This window comes from Paramormyrops kingsleyae, chromosome 25 (assembly GCF_048594095.1).
Source record: "Paramormyrops kingsleyae isolate MSU_618 chromosome 25, PKINGS_0.4, whole genome shotgun sequence".
NCBI lineage: Eukaryota > Metazoa > Chordata > Actinopteri > Osteoglossiformes > Mormyridae > Paramormyrops > Paramormyrops kingsleyae.
Genome location: NC_132821.1, coordinates 5,403,151 through 5,425,420, shown reverse-complemented (window position 1 = coordinate 5,425,420; position 22,270 = coordinate 5,403,151). Strand labels below are relative to the sequence as shown.

Sequence of the window (22,270 nt, the reverse complement as noted above, 5' to 3'; positions counted from 1 at the left end):
ACAAACGAGAGGAGGCCATTCGGCCCATCAAGCTCGTTTGGGGAGAACTTAGCTAATAGCTCAGAGTTGTTAAAATCTTATCTAGCTCTGATTTAAAGGAACCCATGGTTTTAGCTTCCACTACAATAGCAGGAAGACTATTCCATACTCTGACTACACGCTGTGTAAAGAAGTGCTTCCTCAAATTTGTTTTAAAATGTTCTCCCGCTAATTTCCACTTATGGCCACGAGTTCTAGTATTTAGACTAATATTGAAATAGTCATTTGGCTGAACGGCATCCAGACCCGTTAGAATCTTATAGACCTGAATCATATCCCCCCTTAGTCTCCTTTGCTCAAGGCTGAACAGATTCAGTTCCGCTAACCTCTCCTCGTAAGACATTCCTCTAAGACCAGGAATCATTCTCGTAGCTCTTCGTTGCACCTTTTCTAAGGCAGCAATGTCCTTCTTGAGGTATGGTGACCAAACCTGCACACAGTATTCTAGGTGGGGTCTTACCAAGGAATTATATAAGTGTAACATCACCTCCCTTGACTTAAACTCCACACATCTAGAGATATAACCCAACATTCTGTTCGCCTTTTTTATTGCTTCCCCACATTGGCGAGAGTGGGACATGGAAGCATCAACATACATACCGAGATCTTTCTCGTAATCAGCTACCTTTATTTCAGTGGAACCCATAAAATATCTGTACTGTATATTTCTGCTCCCTGCATGGATTACCTTACATTTATCTGTGTTAAATTTCATCTGCCAAGTATCAGCCCATTCGCTAATTAAATCCAGATCCCGTTGGAGCCTCTCTGCTGCTAGATTAGTATCTGCTACCCCGCCCACCTTAGTGTCGTCTGCAAATTTAACCAGTTTACTGTATATATTCGTGTCAATATCATTAATGTAAATTAGGAACAATAGTGGTCCTAAAATTGAACCCTGCGGTACCCCACTATAAACGGAGGCCCACTGTGACATAGTGCCTCTAATAACTACTCGCTGCTTCCTATCAGTTAGCCAGTTTTTGATCCAAGCTGCCACAGTTCCTAAAATTCCTGCAGCTTTAAGCTTTAACAAGAGCCGTTTGTGGGGGACAACATCAAAGGCTTTCTGGAAATCTAAGTAAATCACATCATAGGCCTTTTTGTGATCAATTTCACTTGTAGCTTCCTCAAAGAACTCAAGCAGATTCGTTAAGCAGGATCTACCTCTCCTAAATCCATGTTGGCTATCCTTTATAATGTTATTTGCATCTAGGTAATCTACCATTTTCACTTGAATTATAGCTTCCATTATTTTTCCAGTAATGCTAGTTAAACTGATTGGCCTATAGTTTGCCGGATTACTTCTATCCCCTTTTTTGAATATGGGTGTTATATTAGCATGCTTCCAATCTGATGGTACCACACCCGCAGATAACCTTACAACCTTAACGCACCAACCCCCCCCTGCTCAGTCCCCTGCTCGGCACCCGGTGGATGCAGACAAAACACCACACTCATAAGCACTCTACTCAATATAAAATAATAATAATACTTAAATAATAATAAATAATTAAATAATAATAAATAATTAAATAATAATAATTATAATACATAAATAAACTATATACAAATAAACCCCTATCCCAACGCTCAACTCCCTCAACTGGCTCACAGCCAAAAAAAATTGCCACCTCGCACTATCTTATGACGACACCTGGCTTGCAGCCCGGACCTGTCACTTTTTGATTTATTTGACCTTTGTGACCTTTGACCCAACCTGTCATTTTGACATAAGCGGCATTCTTCATCTCTCTGTTACGTATTTTACAACTCCAAGACCGTGGCTATGATCCTTGCCAGCCGTTGAAATTGGTCAACACGTCCTCTACACAACCGCTTCAAATTCTTTTTTCTCCATAACTTTCTTTCTCCTGGCCACTGCTGTTCACCTCTGTCATGTTCACTGCCCAATGAAGAAGGTAGCTGTGTGGCTTCTAGCAAACACTTCAGTATTGAACTATTTTCTTGAGCAGCACTATTGTAATGCCTCTATGGCATGAGCAAAGACATGTTGTGCGAGTGCCTAGCTGACACTTTTGCTCTTAACATACAAGGTCTACACTTACCATGCCTCCAGCAGACATGACGGTTGTTCTTGGCAAAAGATTCATCAGCATTAACAAGGTGCTCCTGGGATTTGGACCCAGGACCTCTTGTTTACAAGACAGGCGCTTTAAACCACTAAGCCACAGCACCCACCACTAAAATTTGCAACTCACATTTCAGGGATTATCAAAGTACTAAAGTTAGTAGCCTGACAGCAGAAAATGTTTAGAAGCAAGCCAATTGTACACTCTTCATTATTTGAGTCAGTCAAGACTCCCCTGCTTCTTCAATTAGTAGATCGTAATGGTGGCAATTGAGATAATGAGAATCTGCTGAAACTTCAACCAGATCTCAGTGGTCTACTACTTAAGGAAAGTAAGGTATGGGCCCAAGATTTTTGTGTGGACAACATTTTTCGAGAAAACACTGACATAGTGTACTCAAACACCTTGAGTCATAGACTCCTGTACTGTATTCAGTCAGCGTGTGCTATGCACATGGCAGCGTCTGGTTGGGCCATGCTGAGATTCTGAACTCAAGCCTCACCTGGAGCAAATGATTTGCTTCTGACAGTTTCTTCCCACAATGACGGCCTTCAGTGGAAAAAAGGCAAGAAGCTCACAGCATTTCATTTCCTACAGTGAAATTCAAGGCACTGCTGGGATTTGAACCCAGGATCTCCTGTTTACTAGACAGGCACTATAACCAACTAAGCCACAGCACCAAGAGACAGGAAAAAGTAGGACCACCACTACCCTTGTCTGTCAGTTACGTATTTCACAATTACATGATCGTGGCTATGATCCTTGCCAACCGTTGAAATTGGTCAACACTTCCTCTACACAACCGCTTCAAATTCTTTCTTCTCCATAACTATCCTTCTCCAGGCTACTGCTGTTCACCTCTGTCATGTTCACTGCCCAACGAAGAAGGTAGCTGTGTGGCTTCTAGCAAAGTCTTCAGTATTGAACTATTTTCTCGAGCAGAACTATTGTAATGCCTCCATGGCAGGAGCAAAGACACGTTGTGCGAGTGCCTATGTTACACCCTTGACGGGTATGAAACGATCAAAGTGACTCCGGTTCTTTACTTTTTGAACTGATTTAATAATTCAGCGTTTCTCAGCCATCTATTTTGCAGTACTTCTTTTACCGAACAATACAGGCAGTGTCCCGATTTCTACTCTTTACGACAGTGTGTCTGCATCATGCATTGGTATGATAGCAGCTCAGAGTACTGTCACTCTGTGATTAATCATTGTCCAGTTACTGTCCATTTTCTTTTCATAAAGCCTGGCAGGCACATGGTCTAGGGATGATCAGCCCCACCATATGTAGAGATGCTCCCTCGCCAGGATGAAGGTAGGCCCAACCTATCTGCCGTAAGGGGCAAGGAAACTACCACATGCACCTCCGTTAATGCTTACAAGTATTGTTTCTGCCATATGTCTTTCCCACATCAATACTCCTACTAAAAAAAACAACCCAACATATATTCCTATTCATTTGAATACTCAATATTTTGCTACTGCTAATTATACATCATCTCACTTGCAATTCCATCCTATAGACTTTACCCCTACTTCCCTTTAGACACAATTAGAAGTGAAAAGGATACAATGAAGAGCTGGTATCTGGGTTACTCCTGGTCACCCCCATAACTTCCAGGGTTGCACCTGTTATGCTTCTACTACTGGCTTGTACTGGCTGATAGCTTGGTTGGCCCAGTTGGTCATAAGTAAAGATAAGTGGAAGCCTTCTGGCTCTCTTTGTTTCCCTTTCCTGTACCTCAACTATCTCCTGCCTCTCGTCAGGTACGGACATTGCTGTGCTATCTTCATCCATGTCCTCAGCACCAAATACTTTCGGTGCACCATCTTCCAACCGGGGTTCACCTGCGGGTGAATTCACATTTTCCCTAATCTGAATCCCCATCTTTGGGTGAAATTCTTCCGCCTGTGCATTGAGGTAAGGTTTTTGCTGTTTCTTTATTTGCCAGTTGAACTCCTCTTCATCAGAGCTGTCCTCTTCTGTTTGGTACGTGTTTCTTATAGGTTTCTCATGTTTTTTCTTTTTATTTTTGTGGCTGTTCTTTTCATTTTGCGGCTGCAGGTTGTCATTCTGAGGTTTACCAATCAAGTAAGGACAAGGTAACAAAAGATTCCGGGGCAGCACCCGTAGCCTTCCGTTCCCACTCAACGGTTCAACTACATAGACCGGCCCCTCCTGCCTTTTACAACGTGTGTCTGTTCCTCCCAATAACTTCTCAGTTTACCTGGTCCACCTCGGGGTGTAAGATTCCTCACGAGAACATGATCACCAGGCTCAAGGGTGGAGCCCCAAGCTCGCTGGTTGTAAATCTTTTGTCCTCTTGCAGCTGCTTTTCTCATGTTGCTCATTGCTATGGCATAGGCCTCTTGCATTGTCTCTCGCCACTTCTCAGCATACCCAGCCTGCGACTGTCTCTTTCTTTCATCTGTCAGGGGGAGCACCAGGTCTATTGGAAGAGTAGGTTCCCGCCCAAACAGAAGGAAGAATGGAGAGAATCCTGTTGCCTCATGAACAGTGGAGTTATACGCGTGAACTACCTTATTCAGGTGTTCCTTCCATCTGGATTTCTGAGTCTCCTCCAATGTACGCAGCATACTCAGCAGGGTTCTATTGAAACGTTCGGCCGGGTTTGACTGGGGATGATATGGTGTCGTGCGTGAATGTTGGATTCCACAAAAAGTTTGCAATTTGTGAAACAGGTCATTTTCAAATTCTTTCCCCTGGTGTGAGGGACCAAGCAGTCAGGCAACACAAACACAGGAACTTAATTAAAGAAACAGGGCTTTATTAACCCCCAAATACAAACAATAGTAAACTCAAGATCTTAATAACTGGGCCCATAAAAGAGATCAACAAAAATAAACAAAACTTAACATTACAAAGCAAAGTAGTAACTAAAACAAACTGACCTCTCAATAAAGAAACACGAGGGAACATATATAGAGGTTTGGCCAAACCAATTAACATACAAAGGGGTAAACCAAATAATCGCTACACATAATTAAACAAAGCAAAACACAACTAAACACCAACTCCCCCCTCTTGCCATGGCAGCACATGGTTTGCCCCTGCTCCAGCAGTTGTCCTTCTGGGAGATCTCCACCCTCAGCCACACCTTTATGCTGCCTAGAAAAGACCATCCCCCCAAAACCAAAATAACTGCAAACCAAAATGATTGATTTCAACAATCATTGCACACAACCCTACAACATGAAAACATGCTACCCCAACAGAAGGCAAAATCAAAACCTATAAATTACTGCAAATAAAACAAAAACATACAAAACAAATCAACTAAGGATGTAAATATATTTCTAGCCTTACTGTGTGGCTGTAGCCATCACACCTGGTCATGATGAATCTTGGAGGGAAAACCAAAACGTGTAATGAAATCATCAAAGAGCTTGCGTGCTGCAGTTTTGCCAGATTTATTTTTGGTTGCGTATGCCTGAGCATATTTCGTGAAATGATCTACCACTACCAATATGTATTCTTCACCCCCCTTGCTCCTCTCTAAATGAAGGTAGTCAATACAAATCATTTCAAAAGGAGCGGATGATTCAATACTCTGGAGAGGTGCCTTAGTTTGTCTGTGGGGTTTTTTCTTTTTTATACATCGACATACCTTAGTTATGTGATGTTCTATCTCTTCTCTCATTTTCGGCCAGAAGACACGTTCTCGAGCTAACGCAACCGTTCTGTCGACACCCAGGTGTCCCATCTCTTCATGCAGGTGCTTGAAAAAGGTGGGTTTGAGTGACTCTGGAATCACCAACTGTTTTCTGGACGCTGTTTTTCTCCACAAAATCCCGTCTGCATCTAACCATAATTTAGGCCATTCTCGAAGGACTCGTTGTACGGCCATTACTTCTTGCAACCTGGCTTTGTGCCTCAGGTGACTGCATGTTCCTTTCAGGATCGCCACTCGGCTTATCACCGGATCTGTGCTCTGTGCATTTTTTATGTCCTCCATCTTCAGAGGCTGAATGGACACAGTGTCTCTGATGTCTTTATACAGAGCATCCACATTGCATGTCACAGCCGATATCCAGTTAATCTCATCTCTCTCTGACATGCTCTGCGCTTCACTCAGTGACTGCAACACCCCAGGCTGAAGTTCCTCGGTGTATTCCTGTATAATCTCCTCAATTGGTTTTGGTCTCCGGTAGAGGAAATCCGCATCTGCATTTGCTGACCCAGGCCTGTACTTCAAAGTGAATCTGTAATCTGCCAATTCAGCAACCCAGCGAATTCCTGTGGCATTCAATTTTGCCGTTTTGGTGACATAAGTTAACGGGTTATTGTCACTGTACACTGTGAAGTGTGGCGCATGAAACAAATAACCACGAAAACGTTCTGTGACAGCCCATTTGAGAGCCAAGAATTCTAGTTTGCTTGAATGCAACCTATAATTCCTCTCAGCTGTTGTCAGTGTCCTGGATCCATAAGCGATGACCCTCAGGACCCCGTCCTGCTGCTGATACAATACAGCTCCAAGGCCATCTTCAGATGCGTCAATGTGTAGTACAAAGGGCTGTTCCAAGTCAGGATATGCCATTACCGGTGGATTTGAAAGGCAATCTACTATTTCTGACAAGGCTTTTCTGTGAAGCTCAGTCCATTCAACTGGATGGGACGGTGGCAACTGGGTTGGTTGATGGCCACTACCTTTCCCCTTTTTCCTCTGTTTTGATCCAGTCTGAGGTTTTGCCAAAAGTGCGTACAAAGATCTCGCTGTCCGAGAGAAGTTAGGTATATACAGCCTGTAGTAACTCAGGAAACCCAGTAACTTCCACACTTCACGAACTGTGGATGGTGTCTCATATTTTAGAGCTCGTACTGCTTCTGCCTCTTTTGGATTCATCTTGTGTCCATCTGCTGAGATGATGCGACCCACATAACACACTTCAGGCTTGAAGAACACACATTTCCTTGGTTTCAGCTTGATGCCACATTCATGCTGTCGCCTGAGCACCTTCCTGACATGTTCTACATGCTGGCTGAAGTCTGCATTGAACACCAACACATCGTCTAGGTAAGGGACACAGATGTTATCCCTCAGGTCCCTCAAACATCCTTCCATGTACCGCTGGAAAGCAGCTGGCGCGTTTGTGAGGCCAAATGGAATCCGGACCCACTCATACAAACCCCAAGGTGTGATAAATGCAGTGCATGGCCTACTGCTCTCTCCCACAAACCCTTGGTGGTACGCTTTACCTTGGTCCAGCCACGTGAACCATGAGTTGCCCCCCAGGTTATCCAAGATCTCCTGGATTCTAGGGATGGGGTGTCGGTCAGCTAATGTTTTCTCATTCAGCTGCCTGTAATCCACACATAAACGTAGACCACCATCTTTTTTTCTGACGCACACTACTGGTGATGAGTATGAAGAATATGATTCTTGAATCAGTCCCTGATTCAGTAAATCTTGGATGTGGTTTTTGACTTCCTGGTAAAAATGTCTAGGGATGGTGTTATATGTTTTCTGGACAGGAATATTATCTTTCAACTGTATATCCATCTTTAAGTCAGAGATGCACCCCATGTCCCAGTCATCCTTAGCAAACACGCTACACTCTTCTCTCAACATCTGCTGTACTTGCTGTCGTTGATCTTCTGGCAATTGGCTTAGATCCACTGGAGGATCCCATGGCTCACTGTGTGTAGGCTTGCCTGCCTGCTTCACTTGATTAGTCTCGTTACTGTCTTCCACTGTCCGGGGCTCTGCACATGAGGGTGACATGATTGACGGGGGATAAGCTGAATCAACTGCATGCAACCCACCCAGAACAGTACGCCCACTCAAACTTACATCTCTGTCTGTTACGTTCTCAACAGTTACCATAATCTGTCCTTTCTCCTCTGTCGGAAGCTGGATAAGTTGCTCTCGGACCACGAGCCCTGCTGACCATGGCTCATCTTGGTTTGGTTCTAACACGGCATGTGTTCTGTTCATGACACTACTATTCAGATATCCACAACTCACACTCACTGACTGATGCTTGGGTACAACAGTGGGCAGACGTCCTGTCCTGGCGATGTGATAATCATGGTCGGGCTGGCGTTTGGTTAACACTGATAAAATAGCTCTTGCTCTTTTCCGAACCACATCCAGTGCTGAGCACAGTCTCTGTACCATAGAGCCAGAGGGTGTATCCGATTCCGCAGCAGCTTTCTGTGCCAATTCTTCAATAACATTAAATCCAATAATGGGACTTTCCATGTCGGTGCTAGCAATGAGGATGGGTACCCAGAGTGGGCTATCGCTTGTCCCAGCTAGTGTACTCTTGGACAGCCTAAACTCCACTCCCATCCAACCCTCATAGGGGATGCGTGTTTTATTGGCAGCAGAGAGGATCAGTCCTCCCTCTTCCACCAGATCCCTCACAGGCCTCACTTCAACCTCAGGCAGGTATTTTCTTTTCCACTCACTGCTGACAATGGACACCTGCGACCCAGTATCCCACAATACTGAAGTGGCGACACCCCCTAAAGAGCCTTGAACGAGACACCTTTTTCCCACCAGTCTCGTAACTCGCTGCTGTTTACCAGACGGGGGAATAGTAGTATGGAATATGTCCACTGAGTTTGCCTTCCCTCTAACAGAGGATGATATGTCAATTTTATTTAAATTGGCCGTTGTCATTAGTCTCTTCCGACAGCCTGCTGCCCAATGTTCTGCGCTCCCGCACTTATAGCAGTGGGTGCACTTCCCACCTGGGTTATCTTTTTCACATTGCTTACATTGTTTGTTATATCTGGCCCCAGTTTGTGGATAAAACTTTCTAGCTGACTGTCCACTTGCTTTTGATGCTTGAAGCACAGAAGTGTGACTGAGGGTTGCTATATGTGCAGTAAGATTTTGAATTGCTTCACAGATGGCTTTATTTCCTTCATCTACCTTTTCCATCAAAGTGTCACATTTTTGAATCTTCGCTTGTCTTTCATTAAGCTCTTGGTGACAGCCTGGAACAATACTCTCACTTGTTTCTTCACCTACTGACGCTACTTTCAGCATCCTAGTTTTTGCCACAGCTAACATTTTGTTCTTCCTTTCCATTTCCAAGCTGTATGCAGCATTCAGTTTTTCCAGCAGAACCTCATCTGTTGTCTGTGGATCACTTAGATATGGCTTTAAATCTGTGCGGATTGTGTCATCTTGAAGTCCTGTTAACACTGTTTGGAGGAACTGACTTTGGATCAATTCAGGGGTGTATTTCAGTCCAGTGTGCACTCTCTCTGAAGCAAATAGAACCTGCTGCCTCAGATCCATAGCTCGCACTAAAAACTGACTTGGGGTTTCTTTTATTTCCTGCACTGCGCGAGTAAGTGAATGGTACAGTTCTGTGGCGTCCTTCTCAATATAGTGTGTCCTTAGAATTTGTCGCAAGGCAACCAAAGTCAAATCTGTTCGACTTTCCAGGTAGCTCTTCAGCTTCAGTCCTGGAGTTATAGCTTGTATAACAGCTTCCACTATTTCACTTTCATCATACCCCTTTTTTAATGCCCCCTGAATTTGTCTTTCCAAACTTGAATAACTCAATTTATCCTTCTGATTTGGCTCCCCAATTTGGCCAACAATTTTTAAATCCCTTCGAAACATTTGCTGAATTATTGTCTGGTTTGTTCCTGGAATCAGTACAGATTCAGTGTTGTTTCGGTTTGCCATACCTTCATTTGCCTCGCGGTTGCGCCTGACGATCTCATCAGAACTAGATTCTCCATCGCGATCACGGGTCGCCCTCATCGCGTGAATGCGATCGTTTGCTCTCAACAAAATGGACATTCCCCCATCTTCAAGCGAAGTTACTTCAGTCCCTTCTAAATACTGCAAAACAAGCCTCCTCAACTTTCGAGACAGAGTTTTATCACTTTCATTAACAGTAATGTTAAATGCTGCGCACATTTCTATCAGTTCCGCAGCAGACAGCAAAATCAGTTTCTCTTCTATCTCCCTGAATGTACTCTCCCACTCTGGTGACATTACCTCTGAGTCAGACATGACCGTCTTTTACCTCATCGCCGTCGGAATACTGTCGGGTCTTTTTGCCGTTGGCGTCTTCTCCCTCACCATATGTTCATGTCCATGCGATCCAGCTGGTTTCCCTTTCACCACTTTGCTTGAGAGAACGACGCGAACCGGGCGGAAACACCAAATATGTTACACCCTTGACGGGTATGAAACGATCAAAGTGACTCCGGTTCTTTACTTTTTGAACTGATTTAATAATTCAGCGTTTTTCAGCCATCTATTTTGCAGTACTTCTTTTACCGAACAATACAGGCAGTGTCCCGATTTCTACTCTTTACGACACTTTTTTTTTTTTTTTTTTTTAACATCAACGGAAAACCCCTTTCCCACAATCACACGACCCTCGCCTTAAACGGACAGTTCAGTTTTTCCGCTACTGTTGTTCCTCTCCCATGTAAACCAAGGCAACTACAACAAAAAGCACAAAAACAAAATACATATCTAAGCATTAAACATTTAAACCTAAATATTTAAAACATGAAATGTCAAGGCTGCAACACCTAGCTGACACTTTTGCTCTTAACATACAAGGTCTACACCTACCATGCCTCCAGCAGAAATGAAGGTTATTCTTGGCAAAAGATTCATCAGCATTAACAAGTTGCTGCTGGGATTCGGACCCAGGATCTCCTGTTTACAAGACAGGCGCTTTAACCAACTAAGCCACAGCACCCCCTGGCAAGAATTGCACCTCTTACTTCAGGGATTGTCCAAGTACTACAACTAGTAGCCTGACAGCATAAAATTTTTAGATTCAAGCCAATTGTACACTCTTCATTATGTCAGTCAGTCAAGACTCCCCTGCTTCTTCACTCAGTGGATCGTGATGGTGGCAATTGAGATAATGAGAATCTGCTGAAACTTCAGCCAGATTTCAGTGATCTACTACTTAAGGAAAGTAAGGTATGGGCCCAAGACTATTGTGTGGACAACATTTTTCGAGAAAACACTGACATAGTGTACTAACACGCCTTGAGTCATAGACTCCTGTACTGTAATCAGTCAGCGTCTGCTATGCACATGGCAGCGTCTGGTTGGGCCATGCTGAGATTCTGAACTCAAGCCTCACCTGGAGCAAATGATTTGCTTCTGACAGTTTCTTCCCACAATGACGGCCTTCAGTGGAAAAAAGGCAAGAAGCTCACAGCATTTCATTTCCTACAGTGAAATTCAAGGCACTGCTGGGATTTGAACCCAGGATCTCTTGTTTATTAGACAGGCACTATAACCAACTAAGCCACAGCACCAGGAGACAGGAAAAAGTAGGACCACCACTACCCTTGTCTGTCAGTTACGTATTTCACAATTACATGATCGTGGCTATGATCCTTGCCAACCGTTGAAATTGGTCAACACTTCCTCTACACAACCGCTTCAAATTCTTTCTTCTCCATAACTATCCTTCTCCAGGCTACTGCTGTTCACCTCTGTCATGTTCACTGCCCAACGAAGAAGGTAGCTGTGTGGCTTCTAGCAAAGTCTTCAGTATTGAACTATTTTCTCGAGCAGAACTATTGTAATGCCTCCATGGCAGGAGCAAAGACACGTTGTGCGAGTGCCTAGCTGACACTTTTGCTCTTAACATACAAGGTCTACACCTACCATGCCTCCAGCAGACATGAAGGTTATTCTTGGCAAAAGATTCATCAGCATTAACAAGGTGCTGTTGGGATTCGGACCCAGGATCTCCTGTTTACACGACAGGCACTTTAACCAACTAAGCCACAGCACCCCCTGGCAAGAATTGCACCTCTTACTACAGGAATTGTCTAAGTACTACAACTAGTAGCCTGACAGCATAAAATTTTTAGATTCAAGCCGATTGTACACTCTTCATTATGTCAGTCAGTCAAGACTCCCCTGCTTCTTCACTCAGTGGATCGTGATGGTGGCAATTGAGATAATGAGAATCTGCTGAAACTTCAGCCAGATTTCAGTGATCTACTACTTAAGGAAAGTAAGGTATGGGCCCAAGACTATTGTGTGGACAACATTTTTCGAGAAAACACTGACATAGTGTACTCACACGCCTTGAGTCATAGACTCCTGTACTGTAATCAGTCAGCGTCTGCTATGCACATGGCAGCGTCTGGTTGGGCCATGCGGAGATTCTGAACTAAAGCCTCACCTGGAGCAAATGATTTGCTTCTGACAGCTTCTTCCCACAATGACTGCCTTCAGTGGAAAAAATGCAGATACCTCACAGCATCTCATTCCCTACAGTGAAACTCAAGGCACTGCTGGGATTTGGACCCAGGACCTCCTGTTTACAAGACAGGTGCTTTAAACCACTAAGCCACAGCACCCACCACTAAAATTTGCAACTCACATTTCAGGGATTATCAAACTACTAAAGTTAGTAGCCTGACAGCAGAAAATGTTTAGAAGCAAGCCAATTGTACACTCTTCATTATTTGAGTCAGTCAAGACTCCCCTGCTTCTTCAATTAGTAGATCGTAATGGTGGCAATTGAGATAATGAGAATCTGCTGAAACTTCAACCGGATCTCAGTGGTCTACTACTTAAGGAAAGTAAGGTATGGGCCCAAGATTTTTGTGTGAACAACATTTTTCGAGAAAACACTGACATAGTGTACTCACACACCTTGAGTCAGAGGCTCCTGTACTGTAATCAGTCAGCGTGTGCTATGCACATGGCAGCGTCTGGTTGGGCCATGCTGAGATTCTGAACTCAAGCCTCACCTGGAGCAAATGATTTGCTTCTGACAATTTCTTCCCACAATGACGGCCTTCAGTGGAAAAAAGGCAAGAAGCTCACAGCATTTCATTTCCTACAGTGAAATTCAAGACACTGCTGGGATTTGAACCCAGGATCTCTTGTTTACTAGTCAGGCACTATAACCAACTAAGCCACAGCACCAAGAGACAAGAAAAAGTAGGGCCACCACTACCCTTGTCTGTCAGTTACATATTTCACAATTACATGATCGTGGCTATGATCCTTGCCAACCGTTGAAATTGGTCAACACTTCCTCTACACAACCGCTTCAAATTCTTTCTTCTCCATAACTTTACTTCTCCAGGCCACTGCTGTTCACCTCTGTCATGTTCACTGCCCAACGAGGAAGGTAGCTGTGTGGCTTCTAGCAAACTCTTCAGTATTTGAACCAATTTCTCGAGCAGTACTATTGTAATGCCTCCTTGGCAGGAGCAAAGACACGTTGTGCGAGTGCCTAGCTGACACTTTTGCTCTTAAGTAACTTCACAGCACATCGAACTGGGTGTAATACATAATGGTAATTTCATTTAGCACATAGAGAAGAACATTAAAGTAATGTCACCTTTGACTGTAAAATTGATGGCCATACGCCGTATTTTACGTTGCTCCTTCTGAGGCACATTAGACATTAATGCCCTGTGTGGAATAAAATCTTTTAAAGTTGAAGGTCTCCATCATTATCCGGTTAAATCTCTTTCCTCTCGCTGTTGACATTCTCATCAAAAATCAACAGATGATGAGATGTGACAAGATGCCGTAAAAATAGCACGCCTCCTTCCAGAAGTCGCAAGCGTGCGCATGCGTAGTAGCGGAAGTTACATTTACGGTAGGTGTAACATTTTCGGTAGTGACAGTAACGCTGTCTTATCTTGCGAGAGGATGTAGCATAAGGCTGCACTGCTAGCTTTAGCATTAGCAAACCTAACTGCCTAGCAGTGTTGCTAGTAACGCGTTAGTATAATTCCACTGCTTTTGTCTGTAAGGAGTAATGTAACTAATTACCATATCACATTTTTTAAAAAAGCAAAGTACTTAAATTTAAATGGGCTCTTTCGCTTTGTCTTGCATGAAAATATTAATGGACGAAGGCAGCACGTTCCCCTAATTTCCTGTTTATGATGTAACGCCATCCGACCTCACCGTGGCGCAATGAATGGCTGATATTATAGGTATGGTGATAAATTCAATTAGACAGTTGTATTATCTGGCATTGTCATAGCTGCAACACTAAAATAATTGGTTTAAAATAATTTATAACTACCCAGAGAGCACAAATGCATTGGTACTATGTCTCCGCGATGCTTGAAAATCCACCGGCAAACATCTCTGTGTTGCAGAAACATTTGGTTCCATATTCCCCCGATGTCTGCGCCATGTATTTCAACAGCGACGCCATGTTAATGTGATCACTAGGCAGCCTTTAGCCCGCTGTTATTTTCTTTCATTAGGTTATTATTCAGGCCGGGGCAGCAGGCGCTGATGCAGCGCGGTGCCGAACCCACCACACGTTGGAACTGCTCGCGATCCCGGCCTGCGACCCCTCAGTCAGACACACGCTCCACTGCCACCCTTATTATAATTACTTTCATATGAAGTAATTGGTAACTAGTACTTTTCAGTAATTTGCACAACGCTGCTGGCTAGTAACGTTACCCGTTGGCTGAATCCGAAATAGTTGTAGTCCTACGATGCTGGATTGTTACAGGTACTGTGATAAATGCAAATGCAGATCCCTCTATTCTGATTGAGTTAAAAATCAAATGCTTTTACTCAGATTTCATGCATTTGGCGGTGTGCTCTTTATACTATAACAAGTTTTCCTAAAAGCAGATTTTTTTTTAACGGCAAAATAGAGCAGCGTATTGAATTGTAATCCCTGTATCGTGAAACGTAGCGCGTAGCCAGACTCTCCGATACACAGCTCTATGGTCCATACAGAGGAGATGAGGAACATGCAGTTTGCTAAATCACCCAGTTACCTTTTGTTCGGTGGCTACGTTTAAATGCCTTAATGCAATTAAGATGTTTTCATGTAAGCAGATTAATCGGGGAGCTCATTTATAAAGGCTCCGTGTGACTGAAAAAGATGAGAAGAATTCATACACACATTTATAGGAAGATTTTGGGATTTATAAAGAAAAACGTTTTGTGAAAAAACGCACATTTTGTAAATGAGGTTGAAGGAGATGCTGTTTCGACAGGATCCTGTAGAGGGCACTGTGTATGCAAAATCGAAGGCTCCAGGAATGTAATCGGCATTTATAATAATAAACAATAATAATTCAAATATTTATGGGCACATGGCATTTGGCTCTGAAATTAAACAGTACTTTGAAATAAAAATGTTTAATTTGTAAACTGAGTTGTACAGTATGCTGTGTTTGAATGTTCAGATATTATTATTAGATATTTCACTGTGTATTTTTCAACTTAATGCCCTCTGAAACTGGTACTCTTTCATTATGACCGACTTACAAACAATGTATTTTCTGCCCAGGTTAAAGGCTTCTTATTCACAGTTCCTGTATGGGGGATAGTGCTCACATTTTGAAAATACAAAATAACGTATGAAAAAAAATATTAAGCTGTAGCACATACTTTTATTTCAAATATGAGTTTCACAAATATCTCTGTAATGAAAATTGTGAAATAACCCAGGCTCAATGTGCTATTTCATTTGTAACACATTTGTTCTCCAAACTTCTAAATTTTTAGCCTTTGGCCACAAGATCTTCCTCTTCCTGCCAGGATCTTTCCTTTCCTTTGATCCTCGCTTGTTGAGATCTGCTCTGCTGCTTGGAAGTTCCCCGGGGAGTCAGTGTTGGGGGGTTCTGGTGGAATGTGACCATCGGCAACCGTGGGCTGGATAGCGCTGTGGTACCCAACCTGGCTCTGTGCCCTTCTTCTTTCATCTGCCCGGGCAGTGCCAGTTTGCCTGTAGTCGTCCTGGAGACACTTCGTCTTCCCTTGGCGTACTCTCAAGCCTCTGAGACAAGCACAATTTAAGTTAAATGCTTATTAAAATACTTATTTTGAATACATGCCTCAGAAATTGATCATCCCTGATTGTGCATTACCTTCATGTTGCCTTGAAACTTTAGTTTTCTTTATTGTAGCCCTCTTGTAAGACATGTTGTCAATGTTAACTTTAATCCTCTGTAAGTATTATAATGTACTATACACTGTGCAGTTGAAAAAAATAACTGGCAATGCACCGAGACTGAAAATGCACAAAGATGGCAGCATGAGACGATTACACAGGTTTACCTGAGCTGTGCACTGGACCTGGTTGTACAAGAGGCAGAGATTGTTCAAATAGTTCTGAGGAACAATCACATAGGACTATGGGAAATACAGACAGCTGTAACTGAAAACACCACAATGTACAACTAACAGTCAGCATTTGTTTTTAAATGATCATTTTAAATGAATGACGTTATATATACCAAACTATCTATTCTTATAAATATTTAGGTTAGAGTTGTGCGTAAGGACAAGTCAATGCAGGCCGCAACATGTGTGCCCCCATATATAATAGGTATAAAAAGACCCCTGTCTACATATGTCACACACAGCATCATTATGGTGTAAAGTATTTAGCTTTGTTTGAGGACGTTGTGTGTGGCCAAATATGAAAAGAGGGAGTATTTACAGATCACAATGATTATTTTCCCAGTGATGATTTGTGGCTTATCAGCTGTTTCAGTGCCAAGAGTGATTCTGATGGGATTGAGTGATGAATTGGCCAACAAGAACCGGCAGATAGATCAGGGATATCCAAGCCCATTCTGAGCTCCATTAATCCTTAGGCTGTGGCTGGTTTTATCCGACTGTCAAGACAGTGTTTTAAGATTCTCTAGTTTGGATGTTTGGACCAACATTACAGTGCAATTTGCAACAGTGTCCAGCTCCCCTAATGCTGTCCGTGCTCTTGTCTGCACGCAAACACATGGCAATTAACACCAGAACTACTGAGCTTTTCATTTTCTGGTGGGCTGGGCTGGTGGCTCCCCATCCGGTGTACTCTGGTGGGTTCCCTCATGCGGGGGGGCTGTTGTCCTGGTGCTGAAATATATGGAATTGAAATACTGCCCATCTCTTTACAAAAGCAATTTCAATCTCTGATGCTAGAACTACTAAGCCTGCGCAAATCTGCGTAAATTCCCTTGAACTAATAAGCCTGCGCAGATTTGTTCAGGTCTTCAGCTCCATTGTCCTCCTGCTTTTGTTGAGCAAACACACTAATTACCTGTGAATCCTGGCACATTTGCATTTATTTACTCAGACTCCTAGTTCAAATACAAGGCAGTCCAAACCTATTTGTGTGACATGGAAACCTTCACAAAAGCCTGTGATATCTATACAATATATCCCACACACTGACTGACCTGCAAATAAGAAAGACTCACATTCACAAAATACATGCAAATTAGTGCTGTCAAACGATTAAAAATTTTAATCAGATTAATCACAGGGTTTCTGTGGATTAATTTCGATTAATCACTATCAAATATCATTCATTTTTAATCTATATTAACTGCATTTCATTTTGCATGACCAAACAGACTCAAGAAAAAGGGAATATATATGCACTTAACATGTTTACAGAACATCCTGAACATGAGTCGGATGCAATCAATCTGCCACAGAAATGCAATACCATGGACCCATATCAAAAAGCAATCTTTTTTGCAACACGTCCACAGATAAGTTGGACAATATAGTGTGTGCGACCGATTTAATGAGTCACAAATGAGAAGTAGTGCTTAAACAGTATAGAACTACAACTTTCCCTTCTGTTGATAAAGGGCACAGCCATCTTGGATTCTGAACTCGGGATCCTCTGTGCTGCTCCGAGATATTTCTCGGATCTCCGAGAAACGGGAGTGCACGTTGTCACTTCCGGCTTCAAAACTCGGAATTCGACTCGGAATACGAGTTCCCAGGGCAAATGGAACGCACCAGAACTGCCCAAAATGGGTTGACAGAGACATTTCTGGGATTTTGAGTCATTCTGCGCTGCAGATGGGTTAATTGCATTAAAAATTTTAATCAGATTAATCATGATGATGGATTAATCCACGTTCACCCGTTAATTTTGACAGCCCTAATGCAAACACAAGTCTGTTTTATTTACAAAAAATAGAGTGAAAATAGAATAAAAAGTTGCTAATAAAATGAAATGAATAGAATGAAAACATGCTAAGACATCAGTCTCCAATGTATGTTTGTACACAAATGTAAAAAAAAAATTGTATCAGTCCCTCAGTTCCAGGTTCATCTCTTCATCATCTTTCTGCCTTTTCTCTCAGTGGTTACTTTCCCACACAGTCTGTCTGTCTGTTTAGGTCCGTGTTTGCAGCGTTTGCAGACCCAGTGACCATCGTCCCTGCATTTGGCGCAGGTGAATTTGTGAGACTTTACACAGGTAAACCTGCTGCGATTTCTGTTGCAGCTCTCTTGTACTTGGCACTGAGTTGTCTGTACAGGTCCTGGCACAGCAGCAGCAAACGCTGCAGCAGCGTTCCTCTCTGTCTCCATTGCCTTTTGCTGCATGAAACGGCAACGGAGTTCCTTGGCTAGAAGACTCAGAAACAATCTTCTTTTTCCTTTCTACCCTGTGCATGCCTTGTACAGAACGTAGGCATTCACCGCCGCCAGGTCCAGCATGTTGTAAAATACAGCTACTGGCCACCTGCGTGTTGCTGCTCATACTGAATACATGCGCGCCGATGGAGGAAGTTCACGGCGAACTTTATTCACCGTGTCCAGTAGAGTCGTGTTGCACTGAAGCAGTCTGTGTGACTCTGTAGTCTGTAGTTCTACCATCAGAGGTTGAAACTGCTTTTGTAAAGAGATGGGCAGTATTTCAATTCCATATATTTCAGCACCAGGACAACAGCCCCTCCCCCCACCACCCCTGCATGAGGGACCCCACCAGAGGACACCAGACGGGGAGCCACCGGCCCAGCCCACAACCCCCAGCCCCGTCACGAGCTGGACCCAGAACCAAGAAGGCCCAGCCAGACACCCGCCCCCCCCACAGGCCCCCATCACCCCCCCGCTCAGTGTGTGTGTAAGGTGTGTACATGTGGGTGTGTGTGATTGAGTGTGTGAACTGAAGTGTGTGCAAACTAAAAACTGTGGTGCATAAAAAGGGGGGGGGAGGTCCGGGCAGGGGCTCCACCGCTGGCCGGATCCCATACGCCCCCTCCCAGGTGTATCGAGGCCGGAGTGGCGAAGCCCCACTACCCCCAACAACACTATGATGAAATTAATTATTGGGCTCCAAGTGTATTCAAATTCCATCAGTCGATTTTTTGTACAGGCAGACATTCTCTCAATAGAAATGTGATCTAGCAGTAGATTTTTAAATTGCATTATGGTTAATTTCTCTTTTGACTTCCAGTTCACGAGGATTGTTTATTTGCCGATGGTTAGGACAGTGAGGAGCATGTGTGATGTTTCTTTTTTGCCCATATGCAGAGCTGGCCCAAGGCATAAGCGAACTAAGCGGCTGCTTAGGGTCCCGTGGCCACCAGGGGGCCCCCAAGAGTACATGAAATTACATAGTTTTTTTATTTTTATTTTTTAAATTTATATATGTTTAATATTTCAGTTGATATCATATTGGTAATGAAATGCATTATTCAATTAAAAAAACAACGCAATATTATTTTAACTGGCTGCTGCAGGATGCATGCACAGTTAGAGTATGACAGCCATACGATGCCTGAGGTAAGTTACAGTAACTTACAGTTTTTTCTGATTGCTTAAACCCTAACTGTGATTCTTATAGCACAATTTCTAAAACTATTAATACTTATAGCAAAACCACTCACTGAGTTTGCAAAACTAAAAGCACATACACTGCTTTGCACTCAGTTTGCAATTTTGTAACACAAACTTTGCAAAACTGTAGGCACAACTCACTGCTTACACTCAATTACCAAATTTCCAACACACTCCTAGCAAAATTATACACATGTATGGCTATCATTAACACTATTTTGCCAACTGTCTGGCACACTTTCACATGTGAAAACTGTTTTAGAGAATTAGTTCACTTTGCAATCAGCCTAAGCACTATAAATAAGCCACAGGTAAGCTGTCTATGTGGAGTACAATGGAAGGAGCAGTAAGAGTGAGAAGAGTGAGAATCAGAGGAGGCCGAGGAGGCCGAGGGAGAGGAGTTCTTCTCTGCCTGGCGCTGGAAAGTGTACGACCGTCATCCTCATCAACAGGTAGCCCTTTTACAGGCAATGGAGGAGGCATGTGGAGATATTGACCAGGCATCATGTCAGGCCTGGATACGGCATTCAAGGAGATATTTCCCCCGGTGCCTTGGACTGGAGGATATCGCATGCGATGTGGACGAAATTTTGTGGCCGGACCCAGAAAGACGACATGATGTAGGCTGATTGTCTTTTTTTTTCCTTTTTTTTTTTGTGAAATTACTATTTTGTGTTCTGACTTTGTCTTGGTTTTGATGAATGTGAATAAACACCAATACTTGAAGTTTGGATCCTTGTATGTTTACATGACACTATGACAAAAGTATGACCTCAAATTGACATCTGTACACAGAGAAAGCAAAAGCCAGATGTGTTTTGTATTCATACCATCAGTGTGCAGTTGGCACATTGTGTGCTTAGTAGATGATGGCTTGTGTGTACTGTTTGATACGAAAACACCATTTTTACGAAGGTGTGAAGAGTTCATCTAGCTGTGTTCGCTTTTGCAAGAGAAGTACAATGTTTTGATAATTGGCTGAAAGGTTTTCTTATTTGTGTGTAGAGTTTTGCAAAAATAGCCAATAGTTACAAAAAATGTGCTTAAGCAATCAGAAAAAACTGTAAATTCATTGAAGAAGCAGCATCACTGCAGCAAAACAATTACAGTTTTTTCTGATTGCTTAAGCACATTTTTTGTAACTATTGGCTATTTTTGCAAAACTCTACACACAAATAAGAAAACCTTTCAGCCAATTATCAAAACATTGTACTTCTCTTGCAAAAGCGAACACAGCTAGATGAACTCTTCACACCTTCGTAAAAATGGTGTTTTCGTATCAAACAGTACACACAAGCCATCATCTACTAAGCACACAATGTGCCAACTGCACACTGATGGTATGAATACAAAACACATCTGGCTTTTGCTTTCTCTGTGTACAGATGTCAATTTGAGGTCATACTTTTGTCATAGTGTCATGTAAACATACAAGGATCCAAACTTCAAGTATTGGTGTTTATTCACATTCATCAAAACCAAGACAAAGTCAGAACACAAAATAGTAATTTCACAAAAAAAAAAAGGAAAAAAAAAGACAATCAGCCTACATCATGTCGTCTTTCTGGGTCCGGCCACAAAATTTCGTCCACATCGCATGCGATATCCTCCAGTCCAAGGCACCGGGGGAAATATCTCCTTGAATGCCGTATCCAGGCCTGACATGATGCCTGGTCAATATCTCCACATGCCTCCTCCATTGCCTGTAAAAGGGCTACCTGTTGATGAGGATGACGGTCGTACACTTTCCAGCGCCAGGCAGAGAAGAACTCCTCTCCCTCGGCCTCCTCTGATTCTCACTCTTCTCACTCTTACTGCTCCTTCCATTGTACTCCACATAGACAGCTTACCTGTGGCTTATTTATAGTGCTTAGGCTGATTGCAAAGTGAACTAATTCTCTAAAACAGTTTTCACATGTGAAAGTGTGCCAGACAGTTGGCAAAATAGTGTTAATGATAGCCATACATGTGTATAATTTTGCTAGGAGTGTGTTGGAAATTTGGTAATTGAGTGTAAGCAGTGAGTTGTGCCTACAGTTTTGCAAAGTGTGTGTTACAAAATTGCAAACTGAGTGCAAAGCAGTGTTTGTGCTTTTAGTTTTGCAAACTCAGTGAGTGGTTTTGCTATAAGTATTAATAGTTTTAGAAATTGTGCTATAAGAATCACAGTTAGGGTTTAAGCAATCAGAAAAAACTGTAACAATGTCACAAAAAAGGACATATCTTTCTGGTGCAGAGAAAAGAAAACGGAAGAAATCAGAGGAAGAGAAAAAACAGCAAGATAAAGGTAAGATAAAAAAAAATGAGTATAAACTAAACGAGGCTAAATTGCAAGCTAATGTTACTTCTTCCGCTTAAGCGATCACCAGCGGCAGCTAACAGCTCGTCAATTCATGCAAAGGATGAGACGGACAAAAATTACCGATGCATAATAAAAAATAAGCTTCTGATTTATAACTTTGGTACTGATAACAGTTTAACATTACTTACACTGGACTGGCCTACGTTTGTGTTATTATATCATTATGTCTTAATGTTTTAGGTGTACAGATGGCTTGCTGCAGTGCCA

The 22,270-nt window shown here is 42.7% G+C and overlaps 6 non-coding genes across 6 annotated transcripts; all 6 read right to left on the bottom strand.

The window, feature by feature from the left end:
- Positions 1 to 2,164: 2,164 nt before the first annotated feature.
- trnat-ugu (transfer RNA threonine (anticodon UGU)) lies at positions 2,165 to 2,238 on the bottom strand. Its single transcript has one exon. It is a non-coding gene; the product is annotated as a tRNA-Thr (tRNA).
- A 500-nt stretch (positions 2,239 to 2,738) lies between these two features.
- trnat-agu (transfer RNA threonine (anticodon AGU)) lies at positions 2,739 to 2,812 on the bottom strand. Its single transcript has one exon. It is a non-coding gene; the product is annotated as a tRNA-Thr (tRNA).
- Positions 2,813 to 10,769: 7,957 nt separating this feature from the next.
- On the bottom strand, positions 10,770 to 10,843 carry trnat-ugu (transfer RNA threonine (anticodon UGU)). The gene has a single exon. It is a non-coding gene; the product is annotated as a tRNA-Thr (tRNA).
- Positions 10,844 to 11,343: 500 nt separating this feature from the next.
- trnai-aau (transfer RNA isoleucine (anticodon AAU)) lies at positions 11,344 to 11,417 on the bottom strand. Its single transcript has one exon. It is a non-coding gene; the product is annotated as a tRNA-Ile (tRNA).
- Positions 11,418 to 11,828: 411 nt separating this feature from the next.
- Positions 11,829 to 11,902, bottom strand: trnat-ugu (transfer RNA threonine (anticodon UGU)). The gene has a single exon. It is a non-coding gene; the product is annotated as a tRNA-Thr (tRNA).
- A 500-nt stretch (positions 11,903 to 12,402) lies between these two features.
- Positions 12,403 to 12,476, bottom strand: trnat-ugu (transfer RNA threonine (anticodon UGU)). The gene has a single exon. It is a non-coding gene; the product is annotated as a tRNA-Thr (tRNA).
- Between the last annotated feature and the right edge of the window lie 9,794 nt (positions 12,477 to 22,270).